Here is a 27,767-nt window from a genome sequence, read left to right as displayed (position 1 = left end):
AAAAGTATATGTATTTAGAAACAAGATCTCAGTGTTAGATGTGTCCATAGCTACCCTTATAATTGCTTCTAGGCCCTTTTAACACAGAGCTACTGTGTGTGTGTGTGTGTGTGTGTGTGTCCATCCCACACATTTCTATATTTTGTAATTGCTAAATATAAAAACCACCAGTTCATGCTGACACCTCCTATTCCAGGCCTACACTATAGGGTTTATTCTGTCCATTCTCCTTTACTTATTTGTAACTCTTTTCTCTAGCAAGGAGAACCTAGCTCCCTTTATCAGCATATTTATTTGCAACTTCTAGTGGACCCAGAAATTAGATTCAAAATTGCTAACCCATTCCTCTGTGAAAAAGAAATCCATTAGCTAGAGTTCAGTGTTCTTTTTTAATGTTAGCCTGTAGTTCAGGTGGTGTGTTCCAAGGTTACAGGGATTATTTATCCCCTACCTTCATTCAGTATTGTTGTTATTCATCTGAAATACAATTTGGTTCATATGATTTTGTTTGTATTTCATGTTAGGCTTCCCTTCCTCCATTTTTGTTAAAATTTTTTGTTGGGCTGGGGATGTGGCTCAAGCGGTAGCGCGCTTGCCTGGCATGCGTGCGGCCCGGGTTCGATCCTCAGCACCACATAAAACAAAGATGTTGTGTCCGCCGAAAACTAAAAATAAATAAATAAATATTTAAAAAAAAAAATTTTTTTTTTGTTGTCCTTTTTTGGTCTGCGAAATATTAACATGGTTCCACAATCAAAAAGGTTTTTTGCAGAAGCATCACCCCTGTTTCTTCTGTCCTTTCTACTCTCTCCCTATACATTCCCCTGTTGATATATGTATTTATCTACTGAAAATCTCTGGCCTTCTTGTGAGCACACCTTGCTGTAGGTGTGTATGATAGAATTCCTGAGCTATATGGTATGCAGATCTTCAAATTTAGCACATAGTAGTAAAGTATTTTGGAAAGTGTTTTGGAAAGCAGTTAAACCAATTGCATGTTTCTGTTTATTTTGAGTCTTATATTAACAGCCTGAACATCACTTATGTAAGGCCTGCTGATATTTATGCTATAGTTTTGGTACCTTGCCGAAGTTTAAAATTGAAACAATCAGATGGAGAAATTCCCTTTGTAATATCTACTGTGAACTCATTACCTTTTTTAAAATTACTTTTTAAGGAGGTAATATATGAATACGGTACAAAATTTAAAAATACATAAGAGATACTGCATCTTGCTCTTCTTGATATCATGGAGGCTATTCCATATCAGTACATTACTGCCTACAGAGTACATGGCATGATGTTCTTAATACTAACTTATCCTAAAATAGGCAAATTTGGATTGTGAGAATTTAAATTTGCTAGTTTTTTTTTTTAAACTCCTAATTTGGCTCATCACCTTACTAATGTGCACCAACATTACTCAAGATTTCCTGGCCTGCATTAAAAGCACCACTATGGAGCCATCTCTTCATTTACATACATATTTGGTGGCTTGGGGGGATTTCTCTCTGATAATTGGTTTGGTGTTTTGTAGGAGTAATAATCTTGTGTGCCTTTGCACCGTTTTCACTGATTCCTTGGCTCTCTGTAGTTCTGTCACCCTCAATTCAATGTTTAATTATCTAAATATAAAAATATGTATACTTTGTTAACTATTGAAGTAATTATGTGCCATTTCTTTCAGTGGTAATGTAATTCCTTTGACATTGAGAAATCACCCCATGAGAGTTTGTCAGTTCTCCTAAGGCTAGAGAAACTGTTTTTTGCTACCTCTTGTCAGTGTTTCTCTAGGGCCTTCAATTAATTCTTTGTTGCCTGCATTTATTTGTCAGTGATTGAGAAACTTCTGAAATCACTCATGCATTCTGTTTCAGGCTGGATTACATCTAGGAGCACATAGGCATGAAGTGGGCTGGTGAGTAGCTCCCACTCTAACTTCTTTTCTTTTTTTAAAAGTTTTTTTTAGTTGTAGATGGATACATACTTTATTGTAATTTATTTTTTTTTTAATGTGGTGCTAAGGATTGAACCCAGGCCCATGTGCTGTCCCACCTCAGCCCCACTCTAGCTTCTACTTCCACATAAGTAGTTGTATTAGAGTCTGGTGTGGCTTTAAGGTAAAAAATTAATCTCAGGTGGAATTGGGGAGTAGTGGTCCAGGCAGTTTCTCTTTCATTTAAGATATGTGTGTAGACCTCTTGCTAGGTTATAATAGGTATAGTGGGTACAAAGGAGAATGTTTCATGGTCTGTTCCCTCAAAGAATTTGTAATCTTAGAGGGAGAGACAGTTTTAAAGTTAGATGTTTATAGTGTAAAATGGTAAAAGCTGTGATCGAAATATATCCAGAAGACTATTAGAATTTATGTGCTAAGATACTTAGCTAATGATTTGAGGAGAAAACTTAATAAGCTCTGGTGCTTAGAGAAGGTGTCTTGGTGAAGGTGACACTTCACTAGGCTTACAAAATAGGGTCTTCCCTATTTAGTGGGTGAGGGGAGAATGTTTGTTAGAGAGATGGGGAGGTATGTAAGGCTAAGTAACCATAACTAGCTTCCTGTTTCTGGAGCAGAATGTGAGAGGCAGCGTGTCCTCAGAAGGGGCCTAGAGCAGTGAGCAAGGTTGGTTTAAAGAGGGCCCATTCTGCCCTGGCAATGAACTTGTGTACTAGCCCAATAATGTGATCATTGTTGACTCTCATTTGTTAAGCAGCTTAATAGTATATGCCAGGAACTGTACTAAGTGCTTTATAGGTATTCTCTCATTCAATCCTGTGGGACATCCACAAGGGAAAATATAGAGGTTGAGAGATATGTTCCAGGCCATGCCTAATGGGTGTAGAGAGTGGTCTAACCTGAGAACTCTTTAGTTGGAGAATCATTAGAAAAGTGTTAAGCAGGGGAGTAGCATGATTACATTTTCATTTTAGATTACTTCTGCAGACAAAGTGGAGGTGGAATTAAGGGGGACAAAATAGGAGGCAGGGAAATAGTTGTGAAGCTCTTGATGTAATTACCCCCAGGTGAGGGGTAATTGAAACTGGATCTAGAAGCTTTTAGGTGTAGGAGTGATGAATTTGAGGAATATCCAGGAGGTGAAATCAGAGCTAATTAGATATGGTGGGGTCCAGGAGAAGGAGTCAAGGGAGACTTTCAGGTCTAGCATGGATTATTGTGTGGTGGTGTCACTTTTAAGACAAAGGACTCTGGAATAAAAGAGAGAGAGAGAGAGAGAGAGAGAGAGAGATAGATATGATTAGGCTGTGGAGGCTTCTCCTTTCACACAGCATTTAGTTAGCTTTCCCTTGTTCCTCTGCCACAGGGGGACATACTGCTTCTCTCCTCTGGAGGACACACCCGTCACCAGACAACTGAAAGTGCTAACTCCTTGACTTTATACTTCCCAGCCTCCAGAACTATGATCAAGTAAATTTCTGTTCTCCATAAATTACCCGGTCTCAGGTATTTTTTTAAAACAAACAAATGATAAAGGAGGGCTGGGCTTGAGGCACTAGGTTCGATTCTCAGCACTGCATATAAATAACTAAGAATAAAAGTCCATTGACAACTAAAAAAATTATTAAAAAGAAAAAACAATAAAGGACAGCGGAGGCAGATATGCACAAAGACACAGGACACCAGGGCATTCAATAGGAAGCAGAGTTTGTTTGTGCTGTCACAGGCTCAGCCGATTCTTATCCGAAGGCTAAGCATTTAGTGTAGGGAGGCTTAGCCTTATGTACTCTTGTTTGCTTTTACACATTGGTACTTTGTTTCCCAAATGAGGTAATACATATCTGATTAGGCATTCTATTTCTATACTACAGAGTGGCAATAATGTTACAACTGAGTTGTGGAAGGTTGATACTGATGGCATTCTGTTACCTTTTTCTGTGCTCTTCAGAAAATCTCTACCAGAGAAGGATAAGTTCGGTAGTTGAGCTGAGGAGCCAGTGGGGACATTCAGTGGCATCATACCTCAGGCATATGAATCTGTACATGTGAGTCTGAAACTCAGAAGAGAGATTTGGGCTAGAGTTGGAGATTTGGAAATTGTTAAGTGGCAGTTGATATCCAGAGGATTGGTAACTAAACACAGCTGGAAGGCATCACCCTGGAGAATGGAACTCTTCTTAAGGAGGCAGTAGTGAACGAAGAGACCAAGAGGTAAAAGGAGAACAGTGGAGTGTTACAGAGGCCAGGGGAGTAGAGAGCTTCAAGAAGACCCTGGCGGAAGGTGTCATATGCTACAGAGTGACACAGGAAGGTAAGGATGGAAAAGTGGCTTGATTGTTTTAGTTCAGAAGTCATAGTTAGCCTTGTGAGAGTAGTTTCAGTGGAGTGATGGGCTGGTTGTGGGACTTCCATAGATTCAGGAATGAAGTTGAGTTTGGAAAGAGGAGACCAGGATGATAGATAATCTTGGAGAAAGTTGGAATAAAAACTAGACAGGGGATTAGAGAGTGTATGTGGAACATGAGGTTGAAAAGCTAACTGTAAACTTGGCATACTCTCAACCTTGAGGAAGCTGGTTTGGGCTCAGTCCAGTGAGTTGAAAGTTCTTGAAACTTTTGGAGAGTAGAGACTTAACTAATGGGAGTTAGGATCAGGTGCTTGCTTCCTCTGGAGCCTCTCAGGTGAGGGTTTATCTGTTCCTGAATGGAGTCTAATTTACTTTATCTGTTGTGAATGCAGTATACATGTTAGAAAATCATCACCAGAGTGCATCATCCTAAATTATATTTTATAACAACAATAACAAAAGATGGGGATATTGAGGGAGGAAACTCTGGGAAGGAAAATGACTATTAAATGTCAGGCATTGGGCTGGGGTTGTGGCTCAGTGGTAGAGTGCTCGCCTAAGTGGGTGAGGCACTGGGTTCCATCCTCAGCACCACATAAAAATAAATAAATAAAATAAGGGTATTGTGTCCAACTGCAACTAAAAAAAAATTTAAAAAAATAAAAATAAAGGCATTGTGTTCACCTACAACTAAAAAAAAAAAAAAATGTCTGACATTGTACTCTTTACTTCGGGCATTTTATTTTATCCTCCTTGGCACCCCATAGGGATAGTGAGGACTTTGAGATCCCAGTGCCTTATCTTTCCTTATTTATCCCAGGTTCTACCCCTGAACGGCTGTGGCCTTCAACAAGTCTCTCAGTTTTCTTGTTCGTAAAAAGCCATGGTTATGATTCTTAAGTTCTTCCCATCTCTAGTTTCTAGGTATCTGTGAATATTCACTAACAGTGTTCTTATTTGGGCATGAAGAAAAGGCTAATAAGGGAATTTCCCCCCTCTCAGTGAAGTAATAACTTCATAGTAGCACTGTCAGGTTGTTCAGACTAAATAATTTATTTTCCCATCACAAAGTGAGGACCCATTATGTATGTGGCCTTAGAAGGCTAGTGTAAAATAAATCAAGTAAATAGGCTTGGTGACAGGCCTTCCATCAATTGTTACTGGCCCTGGGCACATGGGCAAATAGCTACCTGCAAGATTGTGTGATAATTTTAAAGTGTGTTATAGGTTAAGTGCTAAATATTTTTATTAATTTAGGAATTACTTTGGCACGTGGTCTTTAAAAATAACGTTATTATATTGTCATAAATCTTGATTAAGGCAACAAAACATATTTACTATGGCCAGCTTCACAGCTGGGGTGAAATATTTTATAGCATGTATAATGAGCCACAAGATGATGATTATTCTCTGTTCATATCTGAAAAATGAGAGTTGGGAAATGAATTAGAAGCTTTAAAGGTCTATTTAATTGTGAAAATTAATTTCAAGGAATGGCATCGTGTGCCCAGTGAGTACTTAATAATTGAGGAGGTCAGTGAAAAGGAAGTTATAAGGCTTTCAGACCTCCTCAAGTCCATTTTGGGAAAGGCTATAATAAAAATACAGTGCTAGTGTGACTATCACAAACTTGCTTTAGAACATGATGTGAAAAGAAACAAAATTAGCAAATACTAAGCATTTTAAGTTGAACCGTTCATCCAAATTGGAGTCCATGTAGTTATTCCAGGTACGCTAATGACCTGGTGTGAAAGGAGACGTGGACATCTCAGAACAGCTGTCAGCTGTGCATCCCTGGCTTTTACTGTAGGCTCAACAAATGAGAGGGCCTGGCACTAGCACAATCAGTGCTTATGTTGGATGTTTTTATGGTGTTGGCATCCTGTATAGTCATTCTTGTCCTGTGGTCCTGTTTGGGATGAGGGGAGAAGAATATATAGGTGCAGTGGACTTAGAAAACTTTTAGCCCTTCTTGTTTACAAGTGAGGTTAACAAAAGCCAAAGAGGAGAGCTGACTTGGCTAGTAAGAGAGTCAGGGCCCAGGTCCTACAGAGCCTGGGCTGAGGTTCTTTACCCTGCTGTAGAAACACCAGCCAGGGCCCCTTATCTGTGTATTCCCATGCTTTCTCTAAACATTTTTATCTAGTAAAATGGAGATGTTATTTCATAAGTTTACCCCCAGGGCTTTGAAAAGAGACTTTTCTATGAATTGCCTTGATTCTATGAAACAAAGAAATCTTTCTCCATCTTTCTACCTACTTCTATCTTTGTCTTTTTCTTCATTATGTACTATTAGTGAATAGTAGTAGTAGTTGTTGCTGTAGAAGTGTAGTAATGGTAAATATTTATTGAGTAGTGTTTATGTTAGGCCCCTAGTAATTGCTTTACTTTACCTCATTTAATTTTACCAATAGTTCTCTGAGATGGCATTTTATTATTACCCACATTTTCCAGAAGAGAAAGATGTTAAGTAGTATATCAAAGGTTAGATTTTATAGAAGAGAAAGATGTTAAGTAGTGCATCACAGGTTACATGGTAGTAATTGGTGGTGCTCAGATTTGAATTCAGGCAGTGTGACTGGATACTTTTTACTGCCCTTCCAAGACAATCTGTAAAGAAGTGCTGTCCACCAGAAGTGTGAGCTACAATATATGTTACATACATAATTAAAAAATTTCCAGTGGGAATGCTGAAGAAAAAAAAGCAAAAAGAATCAGGTAAAATTAATTTGTGCAACCTAATGAATTTTATAGTGCCTAATGTACCTAAAATATGATTTCAGTATGAACTCAGTAAAATAAAATGAAATTTACTAAGTCTCTGAAATATAATGTATATTTTATACTTACAGCTTATCAATTTTGACTAACCATGTTTTTAAGTGCTTGGTAGCCACATGTGGAAAAGAGCCACTCTTGTGGCCGCTGCTGCTTCAAAGTGACGGGAGAGTTGGTAAAATGTCTGATGCTGTGTTCTACTGAGGAGTGAACCAAGAGAGTGAAACCCCATGGAAAATCAGCAGATGAGACCATTGAAAGGGAAGAAGGCAGAATAGGAATACCTGGTGGGACCCAGTGACTTCCACCCCTCATCCCCTCAGCCCTGACTGGGAGCATGAGGAGGATGGAAAAGAGTTTGCTGCCTATTTCCCTGGAGCGGATGCCCTTCTTTTTTCTTCCCAAATAGATCTCATTTCCCCAGGTTGTTACTCATCTGGTTAGTTTCCATAGCACTTATTCCTTAAGGCACCTTGGGAATAAATAGGCATTTGTGGGCTGGCCACCACATATTGCACCATCGTTTCTATGGAAAAGACTTAAGAATGCTAAGACTTATAAATAACTTGGTTTTGCAGTATCTTTTGTTAATTGTGGGGGAAGTAAGACCAGGGAAGAAATGGTAGTTGTCATTTGTTTTGTAATCTCTAGGTTAGGGCATAGGTTAAGTAAGAGTGGTGAACTTTTAGTTGGTATTTAGGGGTCATATTTATCACCTCCTCTCTCTTCCTTTGTGATTCTGCTGGGCTGCCCTCCAAGTAAGCCGTCTCCAGTTGTTGACTAGAATATTAGTTGAGAAGAGATCTTCTTGGAACTGAGCTGTGTGAATGGTTTCCTTTCAGAATTTCCATTTTTAAACACATTCTTCCCATAGATTCTCTTGCTTATAGAAAGCAGTAGAGGTTATGCTAATAAGGCAAATAACGCTGAAGTGTCTAAAAAAAAGAAGGGTCCTAGGCTTCCTCTGTTCCAAAAATGCAAACCTGTGTATTGTGTAAAAATGCCAGAATAAGAATTTTGTATTTTTCTGAATTAAAAGGTAAAATAGTGAGATTTTTAAATACTGAGTACTCTCAGAATTATACTGTGGTTAAGATTTGTTTACATTCCACTGAAAGTATTTATAAAATTGAAAAGAACCTCAATCACTAGAGACTTTGAGAGAGAACACCAAGAAATGTACTGCATAATAAAGTGATTTTGTAATTTTAAAAATATTTGAAAAGAAATGAGAAATGTGGAAAATGTGATAAGGGAATATAATCTTGGTTAGTAAAGCAGAAATGAGGTAATCAAATACCTGCAGACTATTAGGGGAAGGGAGAACTTAGTGAAAATATTTGATTTAAATAGTCAAGAGATTTTTAAGATGGGCATATATGTTTCTATAACTGATTGCTAAGACTGGCATGGGGTCCCACATTTGTGTCTCTAGCCTAGGCTAAGATTATTTCAGCTCATTGAATTTATTGATGCTTCCTGTGGGACACCAGGAAGAAAGGCCTATTCACTCCCCATCCAAGATTTGCATTTGGGCAGATGTTTAGCTAATTCTTAAAAATTTTGTGTTGAAATTCTGTCTGCTTCAGTGTTCACTCATTTCTCATTGCATCGTTTCTCTGTAAGGTACAAGTCAGAGGTCAAATGCATTTAAACAATGCATCCTTTTAATAAAATTTTTTTTATTAAAAAATTTTTTTGGGGGGCTGAGGTTATGGCTCAGTGGTAGAGCACTTGCCTTGCATGCGTGAGGTACTGTGTTTGATCCTCAGCACCACATATAAATAAATAAAGGTATTATGTACATCTACAACTTAAAAACAAATAATTTACTTTTTTAAATTGTAGATAGACACAATACCATAAAGGTATTATGTCCATCTACAACTTAAAAACAAATAATTTACTTTTTAAAATTGTAGATAGACACAATACCTTTATTTTAATTCATTTTATTATTTTTATGTGGTGCTGTGGATCAAACCTAGTACTTCACACATGCCAGGCACAACCCCAGCCCCAACAATGCATCCTTTTGACAAACTTTATCACTTTTCTAATGTTATACTTTAAAATTTTTTGAAATTTCATTTATATGAAAGACTTTATATATTTTTTTTAAAAGAAGGAAATATTTCAGAAATACACTGAGTTTGAACATAAAACTTTCCATTTATTTTTAATCTTCCCTCACTCCCACCCTCGTCCCTGGGGGTTGCTGTGTTAATAGTGTATGCTTGAAATTCCTTTTTCCTATGTCTACGTTTATTTAATTTAGTTCAATAAATATGCAGGTGCCTTCTAAGTGCCAGATGTGTACATATACATATATGTACATAGACACACTTATATACATACATATATTTACATAAATGGATCCTATAGTACTGAGACTTGCTCATGTCACTGTCCTTTGGAATTCAGGTCAAAACTGCAGCTCTACTTTATTCTTTTCAATGGCTACATTGTTTGAATGCATTACAGTTTATTTTCCGCTCACTGTATTGATGGACATTTAGTACCTCCAGCTTTCTGAAATTATAAACAATGCTGTAATCTGCAATACTTTATGTATTTAAAATTTTGATGAGTCAAACTATCCAAAAAGCTGAACCAATTTATACATCCAGTAGTATATGAAGCATCGTTTTCTACATATATTATTTAGTTACAGAACTTGAAGGATCACAGAATACAGCCTAACTCCCTACTCCAACCTTTTCCAAGGTAGAAACTCAGTCTTGGGGGCTTGAAATGATTTGCACAGGTCTTACCCAGCAGAACTATGAACACTTCCCAGTTTCTGATTTTGTTTCCTTGAAAAACATCTTGATTTAGACACATTTTATATCACAAGGTTCCACCAGTGTTTATCTGTTCCTTTCTTTTCTGTTTTTACTGAAAACAAACATCCTTTTAAGTCTCACATTTTTCGCTTTGTGTTACTAAGTCTCCTGCCCTTGCCATGTTGTCTGCATGGAGCATCCTTCATTCATCTTTAAAAAGCCACCTTATCCACAGGGTGTATGGGTTACTTTAGATTTACTCATGGGTACAGTAAAGAGAATGTTTTTATGAATTTTGTTTTCATCATCATCAGATTCCACCATTTCAAATAAAACATATGCATCTTCGTTTATAAACTCTGAGAATGAAATAAACAACAGGCATTTGTCTATTACAGAATTTTTACTACACTTGATGGTTTTATGTTTGTCAAATAATGTGATGCCATTTCAGTGAAATGAAGTCCAACTTAACATTTAAAAAATTTATTAACCACAGTTTACTTTTTCTTTTAAGAAATGACATTCAAAGGAAATTCTGCTTAGACAGTATAAATAGTTGCTCTTCTTCTGTGTCAATATATTTATTCCTAAGGTGCCTTCATTGTAGGCACTCTTCCAAAGGCATGGCCCTAGTCTTGTCTTTTGATGGGCTCTGAGAATCTGTGTCAGTGGCATTCCAACTTGGTGCTGTAGCTGAGCTGGTCACATATCAAGATTATGACTTAAGGTAAAGAATCAACTGATGAAATTCTAAGAAACAGATCAGCCTTGTTGCATATTTTGTTCACAATAAAGGAGATAGAATTCAATATTAGATGTGAATTAAGTTTGGTCCATGAATGTTGTTCAAAACTGAGAGCAGCAGTCTAATCATAAGCTCATCAATTATTCAATAATGTCTTGGGGGGATTAGTGCACAGAATACAGACGACCCATCCCCTATCCTTTAGAGTTTTTGTTCCAAAACAGTAGGAAAAAAAATACATTATTCTTCCCCTTTTTATGGGCTTTATTGTCCCACAGTATTAAGTGAAATATATATATATATGCACCAGAAAAGGTGAAAGGAAGATCACGTATTTGCTTATTCATGGGGACTATGGAAGTTTGGGAGTAAGATTAAGTTTGAAACATGAAAGAGTAACAGTTTTATAGAAAAAAACCATTTTGCTAATCTTAAGAGACATGGAGTTTTTGCACGTAAACTTTTTTTAAAAAATATTTTTAGTTGTAGATGGACACAATACCTTTAGTTTATGTATTTATGTAGTGCTGAGGATCAAACCCTGTGCCTCAGACTTGCTAGGCAAGTGCTGTACCACTGAGATACAACCCCAGTCCCAGACATGAACTTTTCTAAAATGCAGGTAATTGATTTGAGCTTGTTTGTTCCCTTATTCTTATGAAAGCACTATAGATTTGGATTTGGGAAGAGTTCTTGGTTGACTCAGTGACCCCTTATTTTTTGTTAGTCAGTGGCTGTAGTTTTAAATAATAACTTCTAGACTACCTGGGAATACTTTCTTTCTTTTTTCTTTTCTTTTTTGAGAGAGAGAGAAATTTTTAATATTTATTTTTTAGTTTTTGGCGGACACAACATCTTTGTATGTGGTGTTGAGGATCGAACCCGGGCCGCACCATGCCAGGTGAGTGCGCTACCGCTTGAGCCACATCTCCAGCCCCCTGGGAATACTTTCTCCTCTGTTTTGTCTATTGTTTTTTTTATTGTGGTAGAGAATGGTATGTTAGAATAAAGATAGGCCTCATGAAACTAAAGAGGAAGAGATTATTTAGGAGAAAAAGAACAAAGACTAATATGATTTGTGAATATTTTCTTTGCATTTTGTTCTAGAATGGCACAAATAAACTTATAAATCAAGATTGTAGTTTGAACTAATTTTTCAGTTAACCTTTTTTTTTTAGTTTCACAGAAAATAGCCAAGATGTTTAACAAACTGTAGTCAAAGCATGCATAGTAGAAGGTTTTTATAACATTCTACAAATGAAAAGCCAGTTTCCTTTATACAGACAGTAATGCAGATGTTCACAGTAGCTTTGCTACAAAGAAATTAGATTGCTGCAATTGATGATTCCACTGCTTTAATGGGAGTTCATGCTATAATAACATCTATTAATTCAGAAAATATATCATTTAAATCTGGGCAAGAATATTGTAGACCTGTAAGTTGCCACTGAAGAAATTAAATGGAAGTGGCTTGTCCTGTATTTTCAAATATTATTACAACTAATAACCTCTGCACCTATCATGATTTTTCATTGTTGTTTTGGCTCTAAGTGCATATATTTTTTGCTGTCAGCGTACTGTTCATGTAGTTTTCAGCGGACTTGGGACCAGTACAGCTGAGTACAAAAAAGAATAGTTATGTAAAACCGAGATGTATGAATGAGCTACTCATAGAGTTCAGCCTGTGGCTTGCCTTTCACCTTCTGGAGGACTGCCTTATACAAAGTCACACGTGGAGCAAGTGAGAGCTGCAACTTAGGAGGGTTGATGACCGGGTGAGATAGGTCTTGGGTAAGCTTTCAGAACTTGGGTTAGGAAAATCTCTTAAGTCTTTGTACCTGACCCCTTTCTGAAGCATAAATTGAAGAATGTACTTGGTAGGGAGAAAGAAACAGCAAGCTTCTGTATTTGGGGGAAACTTTAACCCATAATATGTATGTATGACATATCAAAATACATTCTACTGTCATGTATAACTAAAAAGAATAAAAAATTCAAAAAAACCTACAGTAGGGTGAAGCTCATTTGGGTCATTTGATATTTACTTTGTTCAGGAATGCCCTATTTGAATGCTTTTGTTTGTATGTTTGCAGGTACTTGGGAAAGGTTGCTTTAATTAGAGATTGGGCCCTGAGAGACTGAGGCTTGAATTGAATAGAAAATAAAAATAATACTGTGGATTAGAAATTGTGCCTTTATTTTTCTTTTTTTGCCTTGGGAGTCTTAGATATTTTGTAATTGAATAATAAAGCAGTCCCTTCTCCTAGACACCACAGAATTAGTTACATTGCCAAAGCAAGCCTGGAGCATTGCCTAGTTTGAAAGAACATTTTCCAAAGATGGTCCAAAGCCACTGATGGGCCCTGATAAAAAATATTGGCAAATAACAGGCAAACTCAAAGTCTCTCATTTATATATATCCTTTGGCAGCCTACTAATAACTAATCAAATGAAGCACTAAGGGTATGCAAATTGTGGCATTCATAAACTCACATTAGCATAATACAGAGTTTATGAAGGATACTGATTATTCTAAGTCTGGCTTCCATGCAATGTGTAGCAACACATGTCACGAACATGCATGGGTTAGAGTTATTTTACATTTCTGGAAAGACATATCATCAGCATATGTCAAATTGAGTTTTCCAGTTGTTTCTATTGTTTTTTTCTTGTAAGTTACTGTTTAGCCTTCTCATCATGAAATTTAGTTTTAGGTTGCTCAGTTAACCCAGTAGTGTATTTTGATGCATATTTGTATCAATAGCATTCTTGTTCTGTAACTTTTAAAAAATATATTTATTTATTTTCATGTGGTGCTGAGGATCAAATCCATGTGAAGCAAGTGCTCTACCACTGAGCTACAGCCCCAGTGCTTGTTCTGTAATTTTTTAGTGACTCTACATTGCACTTTGAATATGAAATATTCTTATATTAGTAAGACAAATAGATATGTAATCCCTCAAAAGAAGGCCTGAAAAATGGCCCTTCATTGTTAGACCAATGGAATGTATTTTACTTGGTTTGAATAGGGTATGTTAAGATTCAAGAACTGCTGCCTGGAGGGTCTGTCAGTGTCAGATCATTTCTTTCCTTCACTATAGCAGACGTCTTGTAAGTTCAGGACTTTGACAGACCTTGGTTTTTGAATTCTCTATTGATTGTGTCCTTGGAGAAGTTAACTTAATCTTGTGTGTAACTCAATTTCCTATCTGTAAAGTGGGAAATTAAAAAGTATCCACTTAATACAGTTCTTTGAATATTAAATAAGATGATATATGAAAAGTGCTTAGAGGGGCTGGGGTTGTGGCTCAGTGGTAGAGTGCTTGCCTCACATGTGTGAGGCACTGGGTTCAATTCTTAACACCACATATAAATAAATGAATAAAACAAAGGTCCATTAACACTAAAAAATATTTTTTTAAAAAAGTGCTTAGGACTGCCTTAACAGATAGAAGCATTCTTTATTATTATTATTATTTATTATTATTAATTATTATTTTGATATGTGGTGTCACTATGTGCTGTGTGACTCAGACTCACTTTGAACTCTGGTCTCAAGCTATCTACCCACCTCAGTTTCCTAAGTAGCTGGAACTACAGTTTTGTGGTCCTGGGGAGTCCAACCCAGGGCTTTCATGTTTTCACATGCTGGGCAGGTGCTCCACTACAGAGTTACATCCCAGCCCTTAGCCATTTTTATTAAGTGAGAAGTACTTTCTATGTCCCTACTACAAGATGGTTAATTTACTAGCAGATTGTAATTTTGTTTAAGCTTGTTTCAGGTTAAAACAGTCAACAAATAGTTATTCAGCAAATATTTTAATGTCATTTGTTTGCAGGTTCAGGTTCATTGATAATTATGGTTTATGTTTCAAATGATCTTCTTGGTTATTCAAATTTTGGTGTCATTTTGTAAAATCTGATTACTTAGGAGTAGAGTTGTCGTGTTGCTGTTTTCTTATTTACCTGTGATAGGAGTGTTATATTGCCTTCAATCAGTTGTCTTCTTGTAGGAACCCTTTTTTAAAAAAATTATTTTTTAATTGTTGATAGACACAATATCTATATTTTTATGTGGTGCTGAGGATCGAGCTCAGTGTCTCACATATTTGAGGCAAACACTCTACCACTGAGCTACAACCACAGCCCTTATAGGAACTTTCTTAATTCATTTGTCATTTTGTGAGCAGCAATTTAATTAAAACTAGACCACGTTTGGAAAATTCACTGAAGTAGGCACATGTAAACTTAGTACTCCCCATAAACAAGGAAGAGCACTGCCTCAGGCCTGCCTCTTTGTGGAATTCCCATTCTTAAGATACCTGTTTATCTTATGAGACAATCAGCTGTTGTTTTTTTTTTTTAAAGAGTGAGAAAGAGGGAGAGAGAGAGAGAATTTTTTTAATATTTATTTTTTAGTATTTGGCGGACACAACATCTTTGTCTGTATGTGGTGCTGAGGATGGAACCCGGGCCGCACGCATGCCAGGCGAGCGTGCTACTGCTTGAGCCACATCCCCAGCCCCCAATCAGCTGTTTTTTAAAAATATTTTTTAGTTGTTGATGGACCTTTATTTTATTTATTTGATTGTGGTGCTGAGAATCGAACCCAGTGCCTCGTGTGCTAGGCAAGCACTCTACCACTGAGCCATAACCCCAGCCCCAAACGGCTGTTTTTGACATGTTGATCACAGGAGGGAGGCAGTGTCCACCCACATATTAAATGTTAGTAAAGCTTGATATTTTTGGTCATTTTTGTAGATTAAAAATAAATATCAAGAGAAGTGTTAATATTTTCTTCCCAAATCCTTATGTATTGTGCTGTCCCTGGGAACTGAGCACCCAGTTTTGGAGAACCAGTAGCCAATTATTTGAATATTAATTCTTATTCTGATACAAGAATATGATTTGCTGATATATAACTCATAAATATTGTATTTAGCATCTTTGTGGTTATTTTTGTATGATATTTGTGGAAATAGTTGACTTCTAGCATTGACATTCTTTGTCATCTAATACTGCCTTTCCCAGGGAAACCTCACAGAGGTTTTGTTAATCTTTGTTTTTCTGTCACCTCTCACTGGGCCTGTATTAAAAAGAGAGTTCAATAAACTGTTTTTTTTTTTTTTTTTTTTTTTTTTNGAAAAGATAAAACATGTGGTCTGATTTACAGAACTCTTTGGAAGAAGTAAGATTTGAGCTGGTCTTTGTTGTTTATTTATTTATTTTTGGTATTGGGGATTGAACCCAGGGCCTTATGCATGTGAGGCAAGCACTCTACCAACTGAGCTGTATCCCCAGCCTTCAATAAATCTCTTATCAAATGACTTACATGCATATTCAGAAACTAGTTTGTCCTTGGCAAAGAAGTAGAGAATCAAGGTAGTAATTGGCACATGGAGTTGCATGTCCTCTCAATAAAATAATTTTGTCATATAGTTTTGTTATGAGGCAGTTTCTTAGTGTTAAAGCTGAACATATCTATAAACACTTACTTACAAGCATATAAAAATCACAGAATGGGGCTGGGTTGTGGCTCAGTGCTAGCACTTGCCTAGCATGTGTGAGGCACATGCTGGGTTCAATCCTCAGCACCACATCAAAAATAAATAAAGGTATGTGTCCATCTATAGCTAAAAAAAATAATAATTAAAAAACAAAAACAGAATGACAAGACTTCGAAGCTGGACTGGATGTGACTTTGTCTTTCCCAGAGAAAAAGTTATCAGGAATCCTGTCATGTGAATCTCAGTCATGCCTCACTGTAGCAGTTTACTGCCCTGGTGAGAGTTCTCTTCTCCAAGTTTACAGAATATCAGAATCAAGGTTACGCCTGCCAGTATGGTCAGTCTTCACCTCTTTATTTATACGCTTGGATGACAAGCACAGAGTATATATCAAAAGAAGTGGAGTGCCCTTCCCATGAGATAGTGATATGTGATTTTTTTTAAAGAGTGTTTAAAATGCAGACAGGACTTCATTTATCTCCCCAAGCGATATTAATTTAAAGTTTAAGGAATACTACTTCAAATTACACACCACATGGGTACCAAGAGCAGAAAGAAATTGCTAAACCATATGCTTGTAAATGCCATCTCTTCTCTCAAGAGAAAGATCATTTATATTTTGCAATTAAAGAGCAGAAGGTCCTTTCCCCCATAAAGGCCTTTCAGTCAGGAAAAGTGCGGGGTGGAGAGGGCTTCCCAGGGGAGATTCAAACAGCAGCATTCAAGGACTCATTGGCATCTCCACCTTGTGGAACTCTGTTCGTCAAGCATTTCCTGATTAAACCCTGGAGAATAAGCTTTAATTCTGAAAAATGTAGTTAGCTCTTGTTATGGTAAAGTTTGTAAATGGTTCTGTTGAAAGTGAGCCTCAAGTAAAGAAATTGATGTTTGGGTCAACTTGGTTTTCTCCTCCCCAGCAGGCAGTTATGACATTGCAGTGTATGAGCTACATATGGTGCTCTCACTTTATCGACGGACATTGTTTATTATTTTGGTTAGAACAAATGGGTATGAGTTTCTAATTGCATAATAAACAGGCAGTAACCCTCAGGATTTAAGTACTGCTTCTTTAGTAATTTTTTAAATGTTTGGTGCATTTGAATCAATTAAAATGAATTAATCAAGAAAAATAATGTAGTTTCTTTATTATTCCTGGTAAATAAAAACATATGAGGTCTTATTGTACCTCCAACTAATAATTGTATGTGATACCATGAAAGGTACCATTTTCTGGTGGTGGATATATTTCTGTCCTCTCTTATACTAAGTCTTTGTTTCCCTGACCTCTTATTCTTTCCGCCCACCTTGCAGGGACAGTTTGAAGGGAACACATTACCCTTGCCTTATCTTGTAGCTATAAGCAAGTTTAGACTTCAGGACTGTAACAAGAGTAAATCTCAGAACTCTTTGCTTGTTAGAAAATTCCACCTTAGATCTGGAAAAAGTCAGTTTGAAATCTCTTAGGTGAAAATCTTAAATTGGGATAGATCAGATACTGTCCTTCTTAGAAGGACGTGCTACCTAGGTATCTGTTATACCTGTCTTAGTGTAATGGACCTTTTTGGGGGAGGAGGGGCTGTGTTAGTGTAATGAATTTTTTGTCCTTGCCTTCAAGTTGTAATTAATTTTTATCTGTAATATATAGTCCCTCTGTTTGTCATTTCTGTCTTAGTCACTAAATCAGGTACTACTGGTTGTGGCAAATTAAAACACTTGTTCTCTGTTACATCAGCCAATTTATTTTGTAATTTTAACAGCCAAACTTATTGAAACATTTGTTTCTAGTTTTATTACAAATATAACATAATTATTATAAACCGTTTAAAACATCATGGAAACAAATGGCACACTATATAAAATTTTTCTACAACCTCAATCTATTGAATTACCCCTTATTAACAACTTAATATATATATTTCTGCATTTTCAGTGTCTATATTTTATTTTTTATTTTATGAGACAGGTTTTACTATGTTGCCTAGGCTGGCCTTGAACTCAGAATCTTTTTGCCTCCATCTCCTGAAATAACTGGGATTACAGGCATGTGCCACCACACTCAATTTATATTATATTTGATTTGTTTAAATAGAATAAGAGTTTACTATAGTAAAATAATTTCTTAGTATGTTTTTTGCATGTAAATACATATATTTAAGATTTTTTCAAGGTCATATATCTAACTTTATTCTAAATTTATTTTTAATTATTCATAATATTTCACTATATTGATGTATCATTATTTGACCATTTCCTTTAAATGGACATTAAGGGGGTTTTTTCTTTCTTTCTTTCTTTTTTTTTTGTTTACAGAAAGTGCTGATGCTGACATTCATGTTTTTTAAATTTTGCACTCTTGTGTGAATATCCAGGTTATTTTTGGAAGAGAGCCAGTCAACATTTTTAAAAAATAAATCCATATTTTTCTCCCATTGAATTGAAAAGCTACATTTATATAAATGACAAATTCCTTCATATATGTTTGTTTATTTCAGACTAATATGTTCTCAGGAGCTGTCCTTCTAATGTGACATTGTTTTGCTCTGATTTACAATTTTTTTTTTTTAGTCTAGTAAGCTGGCCCTTTCTTTGTTTTTTTTTCTTTTTTCAGAATATATTCCAACTCACATATTTGTTCTTTCATTTGAACTCTCTTATGTCAGTTAACTTTAAAAATTCTTTTGTGATTTTGCCCTAGATTATTATTATTATTTTGGACAGAATGTCTTTATTTATTTTTATGTGGTGCTAAGGATTGAACCCCAGTGCCTCACACATGCGAGGCAAGTGCTCCACTACTGAGCTAGAGCTTTAGCCTTAAGATTATTTTTAATTCCTGGATTAATTAGAATTTTGTTTCTCTTCATTTTAGAATACTTCTTGATAAGGGTGGATGTAGCTCAGTGTTACAGCACTTGCTTGCCATTCATGAAGCCCTGTGTTCAGTTTTCCAGCACTACAAACAGAAAAACCTGCAAACTTATTAATAAATACAAAATTCTTAGGGATAGGGTTGTAGCTCAGTGGTAAAGTGCTTGCCTAGCATGTGTGAGGCACTGGGCTCAATCCTCAGCACCACATAAAAATAAACAAATAAAGGCATTGTATCCATCCATAACTAAAAGTATTAAAAAAAAATTCTCTTAAGTTTTTAGCTTGAACAGGTATTTTTTAAAACTGTGTATCACGACCAAAGGCATTTTGTTGAATTTCATTTTCTAGAGATTCATTACAATAACATTTTTGTTCACAATATAAAGTATAATAAAACATCAAGTATCCGTTTTTCATGTGGTGATTTAAGAATGATTGATCTCTTTATGATATTGAGTCTTTTTATTCCAAAACAATGTATGTTTCCTTATTTATTTTTCTTAAATTCTTCAGTAGAGCCTGCACCTCCACTTTAGGTTGGTTATTTTTCCCATATTTTTAATTGATACATTATAATCATATGTAATGACAGGATTTGTTGTTATACATTCCTGCATGCACACAATATAACAATATAATTTGGCCAATAGCATTCCCCAGTATTTCCTTTCCCCCAATCCTCACCCCATTCCTTTTCTTTGACTTTTCATCCTCTACCTGCCTGCCTTTTTCTTTTTCCTCTCTAGCTTCCATATATGAGAGAAAACATGACCCTTGAGATTGGCTTATTTTGCTTAACACAATGGTCTCAAATTCCATCCATTTTCCTGCAAATGACAAAATTTCATTTTTCTTTATGATCAAATAAAACTCCATTATGTGTGCATATCACATTTTCTTTATCCATTCATTTATTGATGGACGCCTAGACTGGTTCCATAATTTGGCTATTATGAATTGTGCTGCTATAAACATGGGTATGTTGAATTATGTAGGATAAATACTGAGGAGTGGTATAACTGGGTCATATGGTGGATGGACAGCATGCCTTTATTTTATTTTGTTTTATGTAGTGCCCAGGATTAAACCCAGTGCCTTACACATGCTAGCCAAGTGCTCTGCCACTAAGCTACAGCCCAGCCCCATTCCTAGTCTTTTGAGGAACCGATTTCCAAAGTGGTTGTACTAATTTCAGTCGTACCAACAGTTTAAAAGTGTTCCTTTTTATCTGCATCCTCTCCAGGATTTATTATTGTTTGTATTCTTTTTTTAAGTGCGCTTTAAAAAAATTAATTTGTTTATTTTTATGTGGTGCTAAGGATTGAACCCAGTGCCTCACACATGCTAGGCAAGCACTTTATCACTGGGCTACAACCCCAGCCCTCTTTCTATTCTTGATGTTTGCCATTCTGGCTAGAGTAAGATGAAATCTCAGTGTAGTTTTGATTTGCATTTCCCTAACTGCTATAATGTTGAACATTTTAAAATATATTTCTTCTTTTGAGAAGTGTCTGTTTAGTTCATTTGCCACTGATTATTATTTTTCTTACGTTTTATCTATTCTGGATATTATTCCTCTGTCAGAAGAGTAGCTAGCAAAGATTTCTCTCCCATTCTATAAGTTCTGTCTTCACATTCTTAATTGTTTCTTTTGCTGCACAGAAGCTTTTAAATTTGATGTCATTTCATTTGTTAACTCTTGGCATTATTTCCTGAGCTTTTGGGGTTTGATTGAGAAAGTCATTGCCTCTGTCTGTGTGCTGGAGTGTTGATCCTATGTTTTCTTCTAGGAGTTGCACAGTTTCTAGTCTAATTCCTAAGTCTTTGATCCCCTTTTGTTCAGCGTGAGAGACAAAGGTCTCGTCTCATTTCTTCTACATATGATAATCAGTTTTCCTTTGTTAAAAAGGCTGTCTTTTTCTCCAAAGTTTCTGGCACCTTTGTCAGGAATCAAATGATTTAATCCGAGTTGGTTTGTCTCTGTATCTTTTATTTTGTACTATTGGTGTATGTTTCTGTTTTTATGCCAGTACCATGCAGTTTTTATTACTATAGCTCTGTCGAAAAATTTGAGGTCAGGTATTATGATGCCTCCAGCATTGCTTTTTTGGCTTAGAATTGCTTTGGCTATTCAGGGCTTTTTGTTCAAATGAGTTCATTTTAGCACTGTTTTTTTTTTTTTTTTCCCCCCAGTTCTGTGAAGAATGTCATTGGTATTTTGATAGGAGTTGCACTGAATCTGTATATGGCTTTTGATAGTATGGTCATTTAAACAATATTCATTCTGCCTATCCATGAACATGGGAGGTCTTTCCATCTTCTAATGTCATCTTTAGTTTCTTTTTTCAGTGTTCTATAGTTTTCACTGTAGAGGGCTTTCATCTCCTTGGTTAGATTTATTCCTAGGTATTTTATTTGAGACCTTTGTGAATAGGATTGTCAGCCTGATTTTTTAGTCAGCAGATTCATTATTGGTATATAGGAAAGCTATTGATTTTTCTATGCTGATTTTGTAACCTGTTACATTGCTGAATTTACTAACTTTACCATTTCGGTGAAGAGCTTTTTTTTTTTTAAAATATTTATTTTTTAGGTGTTGATGGACACACAAAACACAATGCCTTTATTTTTTTAATATGGTGCTGAGGATCGAACCCGGATCCCGCCTGTGCTAAGTGAGCACTCTACCGCTGAGCCACAATCCCAGCCCCTTGGTGGAGCTTTTTGGATCTTGTTAAGTATAAGATCATCATATCATTTGAAAACAGTGATGGTTTTACTTCTTTCTTTCCTACTTTTTATCCATTTCCTTTTCTTGCTTAATTGCTTTGGCTAGAATTTCTAGTGCTATATTAAACAAATAGGAGTGGTAAGATTGGGCATCCTTGTCTTTTTCCAGATTTTAAAGGAAATGCTTTCAGTTTTTCCCTGTTCACTTTGTTGTTGGCTTTGGGTTTTTCAGATATGTAGCCTTTGTGATGTTGAGGTAGGTTCCTTCTATCCCTAGTTTCTTCAGTGTTTTTGTTAGGAATGGGTGCTGAAATTTTGTCTGTATCTACTGAGATGACTAGGTGATTTTTGTCTTTAATTCTATTTATGTGATTAATTACATTTATTGATTTGCATATGTTAAATTATCCTTATATCCTCGGGATAAAACTCATTTGATCATAACGTACAATATTCTCTCTCTCTCTCTCTTTTTTTTGGTACTAGGGATTGAACCTAGGACACCTTAACCACTGAGCCACACCCCCAGCCCTTTTAATTCTTTTTATTTGCAGACAGGGTCTCACTAAGTGGCTTAGGGCCTTGCTAAGTTGCTGAGGCTGGCTTTAAACTCTGATCCTCCTGCCTCAACCTCCTGAGTGCTGGCACCACCATGCCCAGTGACAATATTCTTAATATGTTGTTAAACACAAATTGCTATTATTGGATCAAGAATTTTGCATATAAGTTCATCAGGGATATTTATCTGTAGTTTATTTCCTTGATGTATCCTTATCTGGTTTTGGTATGAATGTGAATTTGGAAGTGTTCATTCCCTTTCTATTTCATGGAATAATTTGAGGAGCCTTGACATTAGTTCTTTAAAGGACTGGTAGAACCTGTAGTAGAGTTTTATATTTCCTTTACATGTCCTGTGAATGTATTCCTAGATGTTGCATGTATTTAATAGTTATAAATTATGAATTATTTTACTTATATTTTCTAGCTGGTTTATTTTGCATGGAACAATATTATATATTTTCATATAGTTATTTGATGTGGTCATCTTAGTGAACTTCCCTTATTTTCTTTAATATTTTTTGGTTGATTCCTATGGTTTTTTTCATGAGGCAGTTATCATCTACAAATAATGACTCTTTGCCCCTTTGTTTCCTCATCTGTTTATGTTTGATTTGGTTAATTGCATTATCTTTTGTTCCTAAAAAATCTTAATAGTGATAAGAGTAGTCATATCTCAATGTTTCTTGTCTTTTATTAACCTAAAGCTTACATCTTTTAGGCTATATGTATGTGTGTATCAAATTAATGAAGTAAACTTTTATTCCCGGTCAAAACATTTTATAAAGTTGATAATATTTACAAAGGTATTTAAACTTTTACAGATCTAATTATATTTTTTTCTCCTTTAATCTTTTTTTTAAATTTGTAGTTGTATATGGACAACATGCCTTGATTTGTTTTATTTAAAAAATGTTTTTTAGTTGTAGATGGATACAATATCTTTATTTTCTTACAGTGCTGAGGATCTCTAACTCGGTGCCTCACATGTGCAAGGCAAGTGCTCTACCACTGAGCTACCGCTCTAGCCTCTATTTGTTTATTTTTATGCTGTGCTAAGGATCAAACACAGTGCCTCACACATCCTAGGCAAACATTCTGCCACTGACCTACACCCCACCCCTCCTTTAAGCTTTTAACCTGAAGATGCTTTAAAGAAGATTGAGTATCCTTTGAGACTTTTTATAGTACCTGAAGTTCTTTTATCACACGAAGTTCAGCTACCTTTCAAACCATACAAATCCCACTCTTAGAAAAAGGGATGAGAAATGTGACATTAAAGAAAAGTGAAGGAATGAGTACTGCTCAGTTTCTCATTGTAGGTTGTGTCTTTGTATGTAAAGTAAAACTTCTATACAGTTTTCAGTCTCATGGAAGATTTTCTCCTGAGCTAGAATACTGCTCTCTGAAGTGGTTATGCTAATTTTCAGTCCTACCAACAATGTATAAGTATACCTTTTCCCCCACATCCTCACCAGGAATTATTGTTATTTGTGTTCTTGGTGGTTGCTATTCTGATTGGAGTGGGGTGAAATCTCATTATAGTTTTGATTTGCATTTCCCTAATTGCTAAAGTTGTTGAACATTTTTTTTTTCGTTTATTTTGTTGGCCATGTTTATTTATTTATTTGAGAAATGTCTGATTAGATCATTTTCCAATTTATTGATTGGGTTTTTTTGTGATAAGTTTTTTGAGTTCTTTATATATTCTGGGTATTAATCTCTTGTTGGAAGTAGCTGACAAAGATTCTCTCCCATTCGATAGGCTCTCTCTTCATGCTCTTCTTTCCTTTATAGTTCAGAAGCTTTTCAATTTGATGTCATCTCACTTGTTGATTTTTTTTTATTTTATTTTTTGAGCTTCAGGAGTCTTATTAAGGAAGTTGGTACCAGTGCCAATATGCTGGAGTGTCTACTCTGTTTTTCTTCTAGCAGGTATAGTATTTCTGGTCTAATTCCTAGATCTTTGATCCACTTAGAATTGGTTTTTGTGCAGGGTAAGAAATAGGGTTCTAGTTTCATTCTTCTACAATATGGATGTCCAGTTTTCCCAGCACCAATTGTTGGAAAGGTTATCTTTTCTCCAACATGTTTTTTGAGTCTTTCTCATTGCTGTGCCTGTGTGGGTTGTCTCTGTGCCTTCTGTTACATTGGTCCCTACATCTGTTTTTGTACCAGTACTATGCTCTTTTTGTTTCTATAGCTCTGTAGTATAATTTGAAATCGGGTATTTTTACCTCCAGCATGGCTCCTTTTGCTCAGAGTTGCTTTGATTTTCTGGGTTTTAAATTCTTCCATATGAATTTTAGGACTTTTTTGTAGCTCTATGAAGAGTATCATTGGTATTTTGATGGGGATTGCATGGGATCTGTAGGTCACTTTTGGTAATTTGGCCATTTTAGCAATATCAATCCTGCCTATCCAAGAACATGGGAAAGCTTCCCATCTTCTAGTGTCATCTTTAATTTTCTTTCTTCAGCGTTCAATAATTTTTATTATAGAGGTCTTTCACCTCATTGGATAGATTTATTCCTAGGCATTTCATTTTTTGAAACTATTGGAATGGAAGTGTTTTCCTGATTTCTTTTTCAGTGAATTCATTATTGGTTTAAATAAAAGCTATTGATTTTTGTGTGCTGGCTTTGTGTCCTGATACTTTGCTGAATGTGTTTATCAGTTCTAGATGTCCTATGGTGGATTTTTTTTTTTTTTAAGGCAAGAGTAAATAGAGTAGGATTTATTTAAGTGAGAGGAGAAGAGAGAACTCTTACAATGCAGGAGTGGACCTGGCAGCAGGAAAAACCCCTCTGGTGGAGTTTTTTAATCTTCTCGATATAGGATCATAATCTGCAGTGATAGTTTGAATTCTTCCTTTCTTATTTGTATTCCTTTTATTTCCTCCAGTTGCCTAATTGCCCTGCCTAAAATTTCAAGTACTGTATTGAATAGGAGTGTTGAGAGTGTTCATTCTTGTCTTGTTTCTGATTTTTGGAGAAAATGCTTTCAGTTTTTACTTATTCAATATGAGATCAGCTTTGGGTTTCTTGTATATAGTCTTCATGATGTTGAGTTAAGCTCCTTCTGTCCCTAGTTTCTTCAGTGTTCTTTTTTTTTTTTTTTGGAATTTTGCCAAAGGCTTTTCTGCACCTGTTGATATGATCATGGATATTTTGTTGTTAATTTTATTTATTTTGTGAGTTACATTTGTTCATTTGCACCTGTTGAGCCATCCTTGCATCCTTGGAATGAAACCAACTTGATCTTGATGTACAATCCTGTTAGTGTGCTGTTGAATAGGATTTGCTGTTTTTTTCATTGGTTCTTTTTAATTGTACATGTCAGTAGATTCCATTTTGATATAATTATACAAGCATGGGTGGATTTGCTAATAGTTTTATTAAGGAGTTTTGCATCTGTTCATCTGGGATATTGGTCTGTAGTTTCCTTTTCTTGATATGTTCTTATCTGGTTTTGGTATCGGGTGGTACTCGCTTTATAAAATGAATTTAGAAGTGTCCCCTTTTTCTATTTTATGGAATGATTTGAGGAGCACTTGGCATTAGTTCTTCATTAAAGGTCTGGTGGGGTCCAGCTGCGAATCCATCTGGGTCTGGGCTTTTCTTTGTGGGGAGATTTTATTACTGCTTCAATGTTTTTCCTTGTTATTGGTCTGTTTAGGTTTTCTACATCCTCTTGGTTCAATTTTGATAGGTTGTATGTGTCTAGAAATTTGTTCCAATTTTTTGGAATATGGAATATGTTTTCAAAATAGATACTACTGATCCTCTGGATTTCACTGATGACTGTGATATCTCCTCTTTCATTTTTAGTTTTATTAATTTGGGGTTTCTATTTCTTTTGGTTAGTTTGGCTAAGGGTTTTAGCAGTCTTTATCTTTTTAAAAAAAAAACCTCTTTGTTACACTGATCCTTTATATTTTTCATTCTCTATTTCATTTATTTCTGCTCTGATCTTAATTATTTTCTTCCTTCTACTATTTTTTTTAGATTATAAAAACTTCTTTAATCAAGGCTTTTAACATGGAACAGATTTCTCCAATAAAATGGAAAATTTCTAATACATTAAGATATGAATCCATAAGTCATAGTACATACAACACCCAGTAGGAAAAAACCAAAAAGAGCAAGTTCACACAATCCCTATAACAGCTGTGCTCTGATTCCCAGATGCTCCCTCCATCTGCCAGGTGTGTTCAGCTGGATACAGAGCACCCTGTGGCTCCTGGGGTCACACCCAGCTAAGGCTCTGTGGTCCACAGAGCACTCATTGGCAGGGCGGCAGTGGCTCTATTCCACAGGCAAAGCAGTTACCATCACATTCAAACAGGGTATTGAAATCCTTTAAATATCAAAGTGGAAAACAAGAAGGCAACATAATCATGTTACCAGAAAGATGTCAGAAAGTAAGGACAGCTGTGTAAAGCTCGAGGCTGAAAAGTGGCTCGCCAGCTTCACTTCTTTGGCTTCTTGGGTAGTGGCCGCGGGAACAGCAAGATGTGAGGTTCTGGTTCGTGGATCATATAATGAACCATCCCTGACTGCTGAATGCCAAGATTGCTCCATTCATATTCAGATATCAGTGGGTCTTAGGTACCAGTTTGGCTATGTCCTTGGGCAACATAACTTGCCTGTCCATGACTCGATAGGCCCGTGGATTTGTTGGTGTGTGCCTGTGGGCCTGACAGGAGCGAAAGGTTTCTACCACCAGGAGATGGTGGTTTGGAGCCCATTGTGGTGATTAGTGTCCATTTTTAAGGGACCCCTCAGTTCCCCTTCTCTGGGTCTTCCCCTCCCCCTGGGCAAAGCTGTTGTCTGGGCATTAGGTTTTGGTCCCGGTCCTTTTTGCCCTTCCTTCTACTAGTTTTGGAAGTGTGTGTGTGTGGGTGTGTGTGTGTGTGTTTTCCTAGGACCTTGCAGTGTATTATTAGGTTATTTTTTTGGGATCTCTGATTTTTATATGTAGGCACTCACAGCTATAAACGTTCCTCTTAGCACCATCTTTATAGTGTCAGAGATTCTGGATGTTATATCTCTAATCTTGTTTGAGTCTTAAGAATTTTAAAATGTCTCCCTTGCTTTCTTTTGTGGCCCATTCATTATTCAACAGTGCATTGTTAAGTCTCTGTGTGTTTCTGTAGTTTTTCTTGTTGAAATATAATTTCATTCCATTATGATTTGGCAACAGTCAAGGAATTCATATATGTACATATATATGAATACAATTGTATATTTTTAATACAAATATAAACATGTATAATTAAAAATATTTTCCAAGACTTCATGTATTTGCTGACTTACTTCATGGTCTGTTTTGGAGAAAATTCCACAAGCAGCTGAGATGAAAGTGATTTTTTTAGTATGAAGTGTCTTTACTTGTTTTATGTCTGGATGACTTATCTATTAGTGAGAGAACTGTTAAAATCACCCAGTATTATTGTACTGGGGTTTGTCTGAGCCTTTATGTT

At 36.0% G+C, this 27,767-nt stretch overlaps 1 protein-coding gene across 2 annotated transcripts in view; it reads left to right on the top strand.

The window, feature by feature from the left end:
• The first annotated feature begins 1,884 nt into the window (after positions 1-1,884).
• The window catches only part of Btbd9 (BTB domain containing 9), a 403,587-nt gene continuing 377,704 nt past the window's right edge, over positions 1,885-27,767 (top strand). The window contains exon 1 of one of the 2 annotated variants that reach the window (XM_048805236.1): positions 1,885-1,918. The gene's annotated coding sequence lies outside the window, so the exon portion shown is untranslated. Of the gene's footprint in view, positions 1,919-11,470; positions 11,518-27,767 lie in introns of those variants that run through there. The other variant, XM_048805235.1, reaches the window with a different exon arrangement.

Source organism: Marmota marmota, unplaced genomic scaffold (genome assembly GCF_001458135.2).
Source record: "Marmota marmota marmota unplaced genomic scaffold, marMar, whole genome shotgun sequence".
Lineage (NCBI taxonomy): Eukaryota > Metazoa > Chordata > Mammalia > Rodentia > Sciuridae > Marmota > Marmota marmota.
This window is presented reverse-complemented; position numbering and strand designations above follow the sequence as displayed.